Consider the following 12060-nt stretch of genomic DNA (forward strand, 5'->3'; position numbering starts at 1 on the left):
TGTTCCCCCATGAACCATCTAAGTATTCCTTCTACCCTTGCGAGCTGCTTAGTTTATTCTTCGTTGAGTTCGTCATTTCGACCTTTTACGCTCTGTTTCATTCGCCCAATCTCAGGTTCTCGCTCACTAATTTTCGGTTCAAAGGTTTTATCAGAGCTTTCCACCGCTGTTTACAGGGCATCTCAAGTTCTCAGGGCGGAATTCGCCCTGTCTGTTATCCACCAGGTGGGCATTAACTAACCCTTTACCCACATTTTTCGGATCTGCAAAAAGCCTTTTTAAATTTCTGTATTTCAGGCTCTGAATTGATCACGGTAGAACAATTTAGCGGTTAATTCTTCTCGGCCTTTACAGTCTGTAGCGGTAGGTTTTAGGGTTTTATTTTATGAAAAACATCTAATGCATTTTATCTTTAAATACTTGAAATCTTGTGTTTCTTTTATCGCTTAAGTGTTTGGAGTAAGTCTGTTCTCTGTCGCATTTGTTTTACATTTCCTGTGCTAAAACGTGATGCAGATTCCTTCATTTCCCGCAATCATATCTGTTAACTTCAAAATCTCCTTATAAGATGCTCTGAGAATAGAATCTTGTGCACTTGAAACTGGTACCCATCACTCAGCGTTTAAGGAGTCATAGGAAAATTCAAAGCCTTCATGCAGGTCCCACACAGGTCACATTTGGAATTGGATTTGCGGCAGAGTGCTTTGAAGCTAGTTGATAAAAGTGTTGGCCCATCTTGGTTGTCCTCACGCTGTCCTTGTGTCTCCCTGGAATTGGATTTGCGGCAGAGTTCTTTGAAGTTTCTTGTTGATAAATAAAAGTGCTGGCCCATCTTGGTTGTCCTCACACTGTCCTTTTGTCTCCCAACCCAATGGCCTCTCTGTCTTCAGAGTTATTGTTCGGGGATGTTTCCTCTGGAGGTATGCGAGCTAGGGCTGCAGCACGCAACTCTTCTTTGGCGGCAGAGAAAAATCCAGAATCTGTTCCCCTCGAACCAGCTAGATGACGACATGCCAACTCTCCAGAAGCTATGAATATGCGAGGGGTTTGAACACTGATTTTTTTTCTAAGAGTGGAAAAACCTATCATAACGCAATTGTCATAACTCAGTTGTCAAACCAGCAGTGACCACAGTTACCTCTGGCTACTATCAAAGTGACGACAGCTATCTCTGGCTACTATCTACTAATGCAAGGTGACTCGTCACCGTTATTCAAAAAAACCATGACACCTAGAATAACCCACTCGTAGTCTGTAAAGTGGCAAGCATTCACTCCTGCCAGATGCCTATGAGTCTTGGGCCATTAACCTGTTTCTTTAGGTCCAAAAACACAAGCTCTTAGGCCATTAACCTGTTTCTTTAGGTCCAAAAACACAAGCTCTTAACCAAGCAGCAGTTTTAGTGGCCGAGGGGGTTTGAACACTGATGTCCCTCCAGTCCTCCAACACTGATGTCCCTCCAGTACAATGTTTTTTATTTTCTTCGAATATTTTATCCACATTGTAGTGTAATTCTTTTGTCGCCACAGGCAGTATACCTGCTTGATATGTAGAATCGACCAGAGCAGAATAGCTTGAAACTGGCTATGCCTATTTTATGTGAAGGCTGCAGTTCGTGTTTGTATTACACCACTGTCTAGTTCAACTACAACCCTCTCCTAATCCAAAACATAACCATTACTGCTAAAAAAAAATGTTACAAATACAACATAGGTATATATAATTGTTTTCTCTAAAATGCAAAATTGATCGCAACTTAAGCATTTGCTCTTTTGAAAGCCATTTTCTAGGTTTACATGAACGTTGAATTATCAAAAATGTCCTCAAAGTCTCTCAACCTAACATTGTTCGATCAAACTATCCTGAAAGTCTCAAGCTAACGGATTCTGCTAAGGTCTCTGTAAATATTTTTGTGCATATTTATATTATTAATGAAATTCCCTAGTACGGTCAAAAATGTGCTAGATCCGTCTTCCAAAATCCATCCCAATATATACTTTAGCCAAGTGTACACCAATTACAATACTGTCCATAGGTCTACTCTACTTTCTGTGAAAAAAGGGTTGTTTCAACCTTTGAATAAGAAAATATTGCATCAATTCTACATACAGTTGCAACAACGCCGCCACTTTCTGGAGCTCCCAAAAAATAGAATTGAACAAAGGCTTATAATTCCCAGTTATTTAGTGGATGATTGTCCCATTTTTAACGGAAATTATGGCATTTACACAATAAAATAATGAATTATGTTTTTTTAATGATAAAATAATGAATCTTTTTAGTTGACACATTTCAGCATAGAACTTCACAGAGCTGCATAAATTTTATTTGGAGATGTCATCTTCATTCAACTGGCCAGACAACCAACGTACTATAATAATATAATTTATTTAATAGAGGAATTGTAACGGATACTTCACAAACAACTTCAAATGCAACAATTTCTTTTACAGAACATGAAAAACCATAAATATCCCAATACTATATAGTATATACCCATTTCATATCCACCACAAATTAATAACTATATTAAAACAAACAAAAAAATACCAAGGTATCTTCAGCTATGGAGACAGCGAAATAATTAACCCATGGTGTTACTCGAATAGAAAAATACTTTCATGTAATTCAAATATTATTGAAATTTTGGAATGATCAGAAGCAACTGTAAAAGTTTCCAAGACAAAATGTTCGCATTACAATGACAATATGAAAATTAAAAACAATCATCTGCCAGTTATTTAATACTCAATGCCTTAAAATTCCACAGATTACAGGAGGAATCACCTACTGTTCACAGTTGCAGCTGCAAAGTGTTATCGTCTTCATATAATTAAGAATATTTACCCAGGTCTACATTATTCAAATGCTAGTAGCTGCAAATGCCAATGAGGTAATTGATTCAAAGGCATCACTGATCCCTCTGCTGAGAAGCATAATATGCTCTAAAATTAAGTTATGATATTTGCTTTTGCATAGGCTCCTCTATAATATTAAACAAATAGGATCTGTATCATCATTAACAAGATTCAGTACAGACAAAAGAAACAATTATCTTGAATAGCTGCGAGAACATCATGTCAAGCAACACATGAAATTGGCATTTTACACTGACATTCCAAGCAAAACTACAACAGAAAACCACCATTGTGCTTGCCAATACATGCACAGATTTGCAAACAGCTTTCAACAGATCTTCTAATACAAGTCACTAATCAAGAGAAGATGCCACCAAGCTTCCTAGCAAAGTCGTCGTCATCATCATCTTCTAGAAAGTCTTCATCTTCTTGCTCATCTTCATTCCTTTCCCACTCTTCATTGTCCTCATTCTCTGCATGTTCCAAATCATACTCTTCATGGTCAACATCTTCATCTTCATTGCTGTGAACAACATCATTCATTACTGCATCTTCCTGGTCATCCACTACAACAGGCTTTGCTCCATTTGAAAAGGCTGATGGTTTGTCTTCTACAAGAGTATCCACGTCATTGGATGCCTCAGTGTCATCCACCCCAGGAGTAAAAGTGGGCAGTTCAGATGTATAACTGTCACCAGCTGGAAGTTCTCCCTCTTCAACATCTTTTTCAGGTGGTGGCAAGCCATCATTTCCCTTGCTCAAATTGAAACTCTGAATGGCCTGACCCTGCCCTTCTGTAGGTATATTTCCTTCATTGTCACCATTTTCTTGAGTCACTTTCCGTTTTTTCTTCAGAATATCACTTAATGGCTTTGGAGCCTGAAAGTCTTGTTCCCCACTTGAATCACTAATTACCTTGCCCAATCTCATCTTCCTTCCTTCCCAAGGAAGATTTTGTCTGTGTTTGTCTGGACTCTTCATAGAGGGATTCTGTGAGGATCCATGCTCTGTTGATTGTGTAGTAGAAGGTTCTTCACTACTCTCACGATTCTTTTCTTGTTTGATTTGTGCAAGAGTCTTAGGCCCAGCAAAATTTATGGCATCTGTCCTTGTTTTAGTGTTCCTAAAAGTTTGACCTCTAGGTACCCTGGATTCTGATGATATAGAACCATCTGCAGGCATTCTGCCCCTCTCCTTTTCATGATACTTGCTTCTAAAATGATCATTTAAGCCCCGTCTGCTTGGTGAGCTTCTGGACCAAGCCCTCTCTAACTTGCCTTCTTGATCAGCTTCTATATTGTCAGATGGCTCTCTTTTGAAGCCACTAGCCTCTACTTGAATCCTACCCTGCAATCGCCTACTACTGTGATTCATACCTTGCCTTAACTGGTCCCTGTATATATCTTGCTGTCTATGGTCATCATCTTGTTGCCTAGAGCCACGGTGAAATTCACCATGTCGACTATCCACATGCTGTCCCTTTAAGGGGCTATCCACTACTTTAGCCTCACCAACCCTCCTATGTTTTGAAATCCGGAGGTTGAGATCCTCGATATTGTTCCATTCATGATCATCTTCACTAGACAAGGACCTCCTTTCTCGCACAATCGGTCTCTCTAGAACCCTGTCATCAAAAGCATTAGACTGCTTTCGGCCACCACGCTCATATCCCCTGTTTTTATATGGTTCATAAGCTCCATGGTCATACTGAAATTCAGCATCAGAGTAGCCAGTTCAGACAAGCTCTCGTTGGTTGTGCATATTTCTTTCTCGACCATTGATTGCATCTCTTCCAGATTCCATATCATGTTTATAGTAATCAGCATCCTCCCAGTGGCTTAGCTGGTCAGGTCCATCATCCACAAGTACATCAAATCCTGGCGATGATCCACCCAGCAAATCCTTCGATTCTAATCCATTTTGTAGTCTCTCTTCTGAAGGACGAGATGGGCGTATCCAAGACCTGTTCCTTGAAGCATCATGTATCCTTTGTCTTGTAGGTTCAATCTCTGGCAAAATTTGTTCGACTTCATGTGGACTTCCCTTTATATAGGTAGGCTGAGATCTTGATTGAGAGACATGTCTAGCTTCTGGTTGCAACTGGGCTTCCTTGACATTATTTGACTACAGTGTTAAAGGATTGCCCAAATGCCCTGCTTGGAAGTTATTGGACTGCAATGCAACAGGGTTTCTTGACTATGACGCCTTGAAGTTATTTGCCTTTGCTAGCACAGGGTTTCTTGACTGCACTGCCTAAAAGTTGTTTGACTTCAATGTCATGGGGTTGCTTGACTGCACTGCATTAGGATCAATTGATTGCACTGCCTTGGGAAAGCTTACATCAGATGGATGTTTTACATCTTTGTTGCTTTCAGTTTCATTGACTGTTTGTTTCCCACTTCCCTGAGGCTCTGTAACTACTGGACTTGGTTTTGTTGTCTTTTGAGAAGTTAGATTAGCTCCTGAAAACGGACCATGCACAAAAGGGCACTTATCACCCTTTACACAATATCCCTGCTGGAAAAAATAGCAGGGAACTTTCGGTTTGTTTGCAGTGCCAGATGCCGGTAACGATGCTGAGGACGATGGTGGCACTATTGCTGGTGTTGGTGCTCCTGACAAGCCATCTAGTGGCTGAAACGGAAACACAGATACACAAGTTAGTGTCATAAATAGATTAAAAAAAAATTATACAAAGAAATATTTACAGTCTTGAAAATTACCAAAAGACAGACATACAACAAGAAACAACCAAAATAGGTCGCAACCTACAAGCCTATCAGAAACACACACTACAATTAGGTTTATTTATTAGAGATAATGGATGAGAAATTAAAACACCCGTAATTGAGTGCACTACTTGGATCTATATACAAACACTGATGCAGAAATGAATGTATAAAGTCGTCAACACAAAAATAATAATAATAATAATAAAGTACGAGGAAAATATTCTTGACAAACCTGTATGAATATCAAGAAAATTCCTACGGAAAATGTGAAAAGAATCCACAACCACATAAAATACAACATGACAAATACAAGAAAACTAATGCCCATAAAAAAATTGCAAACAATAAAGAATACAGTCCAAAAAGAAAGACCTGTGGGACTTTTAAGTTAACAATTTTGTAACTAGAAAAACAAACCAGATGAGGTGATAATACTGCACAACAAAGGGACATCTACCATATTAACAGATAGGCAAGGGCCAAGAAGGCGCAATGAACAATCATGCTAGAAAGGATCAGAATAAAGATCATTTAAGGGATTGTCAGAGATTTCATCAAACTGTCTTATTGCTAATGGACTATATTACAATGGAAACTTCAGGATCAGCCTTTTCTAGAAAATCTATCATTAATGCGACTTAATTAAAAAGTTCTTAATAATAAGAGAAACTCACAGGATGTCTAAAAGCGCAGGTAGGATTTAGACAATTGCCCCCAAGCCAGTACCAGCAATCTCTGGGATTGATCCTGGCACTTTCACTGTGCCGATATTCACAATCATTACCCTGCAGAAAGACAAAAGCTCTTAGTACATTTCAAGATTTTTATGAGCAAATGTAACACTAAGTTACTAACAAAGCTACCTCAATTAAAAACTTAGAACATAGATACCAAGCAATGAAAGTCTGTATAAGCATGGTATAGTTACAATCACTAGGATTTTACAACACGCAAACAAATCACTTATAAATAACCAATAGTTTCAAGCATCCATTTACTCAGCGTTTAAGGAGTCATAGGAAAATTCAAAGCCTTCATGCAGGTCCCACGCAGGTCACATTTGGAATTGGATTTGCAGCAGAGTGCTTTGAAGCTGGTTGATAAAAGTGTTGGCCCATCTTGGTTGTCCTCACGCTGTCCTTGTGTCTCCCTGGAATTGGATTTGCGGCAGAGTTCTTTGAAGTTTCTTGTTGATAAATAAAAGTGTTGGCCCATCTTGGTTGTCCTCACACTGTCCTTTTGTCTCCCAACCCAATGGCCTCTCTGTCTTCAGAGTTATTGTTCGGGGATGTTTCCTCTCGAGGTATGCGAGCTAGGGCTGCAGCACGCAACTCTTCTTTGGCGGCAGAGAAAAATCCAGAATCTGTTCCCCCATGAACCAGCTAGATGACGACATGCCAACTCTCCAGAAGCTATGGATATGCGAGGGGTTTGAACACTGATTTTTTTTCTAAGAGTGGAAAAACCTATCATAACGCAGTTGTCATAACTCAGTTGTCAAACCAGCAGTGACCACAGTTACCTCTGGCTACTATCAAAGTGACGACAACTATCTCTGGCTACTATCTACTAATGCAAGGTGACTCGTCACCGTTATTCAAAAAAACCATGACACCTAGAATAACCCACTCATAGTCTGTAAGGTGGCAAGCATTCACTCCTGCCAGATGCCTATGAGTCTTGGGCCATTAACCTGTTTCTTTAGGTCCAAAAACACAAGCTCTTAGGCCATTAACCTATTTCTTTAGGTCCAAAAACACAAGCTCTTAACCAAGCAACAGTTTTAGTGGCCGAGGGGGTTTGAACACTGATGTCCCTCCAGTACAATGTTTTTTATTTTCTTCGAATATTTTATCCACATTGTAGTGTAATTTTTTTGTCGCCACGGGCAGTATACCTGCTTGATATGTAGAATCGACCAGAGCAGAATACCTTGAAACTGGCTATGACTATTTTATGTTAAGGCTGCGGTCCGTGTTTGTATTACACCACTGACCAGTTCAACTACAACCCTCTCCTAATGCAAAACATAACCATTACTGCTCAAAAAATATGTTACAAATACAACACAGGTATATACAATTGTTTTCTCTAAAATGCAAAATTGATCGCAACTTAAGCATTTGCTCTTTTGAAAGCCATTTTCCAGGTTTACATGAACGTTGAATTATAAAAAATGTCCTCAAAGTCTCTCAACCTAACATTGTTCGATCAAACTGTCCTGAAAGTCTCAAGCTAACGGATTCTGCCGAGGTCTCTGTAAATATTTTTGTGCATATTTATATTATTAATGAAATTCCCTAGTACAGTAAAAAATGTGCTAGATGCGTCTTCCAAAATCCATCCCAATATATACTTTAGCCAAGTGTACACCAATTACAATACTGTCCATAGATCTACTCTACTTTCTGTGAAAAAAGGGTTGTTTCAACCTTTGAATAAGAAAATATTGCATCAATTCTACATACAGTTGCAGCAACGCCGCCACTTTCTGGAGCTCCCAAAAAATAGAATTGAACAAAGGCTTATAATTCCCAGTTATTCAGTGGATGATTGTCCCATTTTTAACGGAAATTATGGCATTTACACAATAAAATAATGAATTATGTTTTTTTAATGATAAAATAATGAATCTTTTTAGTTGGCACATTTCGGCATAGAACTTCACAGAGCTGCATAAATTTTATTTGGAGATGTCATCTTCATTCAACTGGCCAGACAACCAACGTACTATAATAATATAATTTATTTAATAGAGGAATTGTAACGGATACTTCACAAACAACTTCAAATGCAACAATTTCTTTTACAGAACATGAAAAACCATAAATATCCCAATACTATATAGTATATACCCATTTCATATCCACCACAAATTAATAAATATATTAAAACAAACAAAAAAATACCAAGGTATCTTCAGCTATGGAGACAGCGAAATAATTAACCCATGGTGTTACTCGAATAGAAAAATACTTTCATGTAATTCAAATATTATTGAAATTTTGGAATGATCAGAAGCAACTGTAAAAATTTCCAAGACAAAATGTTCGCATTACAATGACAATATGAAAACTAAAAAACAATCATCTGCCAGTTATTTAATACTCAATGCCTTAAAATTCCACAGATTACAGGAGGAATCACCTACTGTTCATAGTTGCAGCTGCAAAGTGTTATCGTCTTCATATAATTAAGAATATTTACCCAGGTCTACATTATTCAAATGCTAGTAGCTGCAAATGCCAATGAGGTAATTGATTCAAAGGCATCACTGATCCCTCTGCTGAGAAGCATAATATGCTCTAAAATTAAGTTATGATATTTGCTTCTATAGGACCTAGATAATGCAAGGGCCACACAATTTCCACTTAAGCATCCACTTGGGTTAGCCTCTATGTTTTGGATGATTACACAATAGATAAAATTGGCCAGCACTTATCAAAAATTCCATCCAGCCAGATAGTCGATGCTCAATCCTACTTTATATTTTCTAAGCACAACCAATAACTCCACGAGGATAACATGATCCCTATTTAGCAAATACACCGGCTGCCCGCTCAAATGGCTGGTACCTATAATCATAGCCCTGTATGGATAAAAACTGATGGCTACGAGTTACGTTGGCTCTATACATTGATGACAGTTTCTTTAGCTTTGCCAACAATCATTGTACTCTAGTATAGACTAAATGGACACTGGAATTTCCATTATCTAGAAGATGGAATCTTACCCAAGGCATTCAAAAAAGTCGTTGCCAACCCACCACTGGTTGAAAATAATCTCCATCATCATAACAAACTTTATGCCCATAATATGCACAAATGGTAACACATGATACATCTCCCAAACCAACGGAGTCCAACTAAAGTCTAATCCAAGATCCTCCATTCTCAACACTTTATACATAAAAAAACTTGTCTGTAATCGGCCTCTCTTTGCACTTTTTGGGGCAATTGCTAGTTATATTAAGTTACTTGAAAAATCGGTCTCCTACAATGTATTTTAGGTATCAGAGGAGGGAAACGGTTATTTCCATTGATTGAGGAATCATTTAGGCAATTTCAGTCTTGTAGAAAAGATTTGTGTTGGTTCAGCCTGGGCCCGAAATTTTTTCGTTGTCATCTAATTAATGAATGTATTAGGCTGACCATAACAAAATATCCATTTTCAAAATACACATTATCATCCACCCTGGCTTTCAACAATGCCCATTCACATGTCGCTATTCTTCCCCACTCTATGCCTTACGGCGTTTCCTTTGCAACATAAGGTGCAAATGCTAGTTATACCTCTTTAAAACTTATGGAATATTTGACCAGAGTTTATAGATCTACCTCAACATTTGTAGCACAGGGAGGATCTGTCTCATACAAAGGTCGTACTTCATAGACGGGCATTTTACAGCTCACTAATGCACTGAGATGAGATGAATTCTTCTGGACAACATCATTGGAACACTGGTCATCCTCAAAACTGTCTGCAACAACACAGTCTAGGACCACAGAATCTTGCTTGGAATTACCTACATAGACCCTTTTATCATCCTTTATAAAAAAAAAGGAAAGTTATCCATGTCAGTACTTGAGTTAACATGACATCTAGATCCCAAAGGCACATCCACCTCCAAACCCTCAGCTACATTCTCTACTGTTTTTGAAAAGCATTTCTCTTTTGACTTTGCAATTAGATCAATGGCAGGAGATATACTAGATCGATCTCTCTCTTCATTCTTTTCTTTAGCACTTGAAACAACCATGAGAAACTCTCCATTAGTTTCATTCACATCATCTTTGATCTCACCAAAGGTTGATTTGTAAAGCTCCTGTTCAATGCCAACATCCCCCATAATAACATCACCTGGCTTGGACAGTTCTGGTATATTGTTTGCCTCCATAAGATACATTTTCTTATCATGACATAATTTTATTAATGATGGCCATCCTGCAGTAGTTTCCATTTTACGTAATCCACCCACAAAATTTCCATGTTTTATATCTGTAGAAGAGCAAAATGAGGGCTTCATGTTTGTTTCAAGGAAGTTTGTTCGAAGTCGATAGATTTTGAAGCTTAAACAAAAGGTAGTTGATGACTTGCCTTGAACATAAGTCATGGAAGAAGTGAATACTTAAAGCATGTCACTGACAAAGATGCAGAAAACATGGAAAATGGTTTTTAACTAAACAAATCAATAACTGAATCAGTTATTGCAAACCCAACACAAAAGAGAATTGGTTCCATTTGATCCATTTGGAATTCGATTCCTTGACTTCCAGATTGAATTTACTTATGTGGGATCCAATTCATAAATGTTTCTGGAGAGTACATTAGAAATACAAATATTAGAGAGAGATTATGGGTAAGTGCCTTTAATTAATAAAGCCACATGTTATAAATAATATTAAGTTAAACTGGGTTATTCATGTCTTAATGAAACAGGGTGGTTGTACAGGGTAGTCTCACTCCTCTTTATATATCTAGTCTTGACAATTTCCATATTAAGTTATAACAAGCAATATCTCCATTTCTTTTGTCTCTTCTCTTTTTGCAAATATTCTGCTATTGTGTATGTCCATTACCCAACAACAATGGGTCCAAAGACCAAGGTAACACGAGAGTTGAGTGTATTTAATCACCAGAAAAATATAGAGTTAGTGGCAAATTCAGTTTGCGTAGAGTTAGAAGCAATCAAACTAAGAAGGGAATAAAATAGTAGGTGACCGAGTCAAGATATTGCCTAGCATCCATGGACTTGAGATTGAGCTGATCATATTCACTGAAGTATTAAAGAAATTATATGCATGAAACTTATACTAGCACTTTCTAGTGGAATTGATAGTGCACTAATCCGTTGCTTGCCAATATTTTGGTCTTTTTTTTACTTTGGTACCACCTTGTAGCATATCTGGGTTCAAATGCTATTTTCCATTGCAGACAGTTGAATCTTGTTTCAACTCTAATTGTTGTCGAGGGGTTTCACAAGGTTGTCACATGAGCATCTATGATGCCCATTTTGACTTAGATAGCTACCTATGCTAAGGCTCTATTTTGCAGTTCCATGTTATTTATTTATGAATGCTATGTAATATTGATGCATTTAGTTGGACAAGTGAAACTACTTATATAAATCATTAGGTGGATTAGGTATTGATGATGGAAATGTTTGATGTATGACCAAATGTATGACTTACTTGGTTATGATTTATCTAGTGCATGACTTATCAGAGTTATTGTTGTATCATATATGGCTTAAGTGGATATGATTTATCTAATGAATGACTTAGTGAAATTATGATTCATCTAATGTAAGATTTATTTCCAGTATGAACTACAGAATTGACATGTGGATACTAGACTTAATAACATGATGTTTAAGATCACTTATCTATATATATTTTGTTGTTATATATATGCATGAATGAGAACTAACCCGCAGATTGGAAAGAACTATATGATAACCAAGATCTACT

General features: G+C 37.6%; 1 pseudogene; it reads right to left on the reverse strand.

Annotated features, from left to right (window-relative positions):
• Positions 1–3033: 3033 nt before the first annotated feature.
• LOC149228887 (uncharacterized) lies at positions 3034–10550 on the reverse strand (annotated as a pseudogene).
• Between the last annotated feature and the right edge of the window lie 1510 nt (positions 10551–12060).

This window comes from Pinus tabuliformis, chromosome J, assembly GCF_031772625.1.
Source record: "Pinus tabuliformis cultivar Carrire ecotype Pingquan chromosome J, CPIR1, whole genome shotgun sequence".
NCBI classification, from domain to species: Eukaryota; Viridiplantae; Streptophyta; class Pinopsida; order Pinales; family Pinaceae; genus Pinus; species Pinus tabuliformis.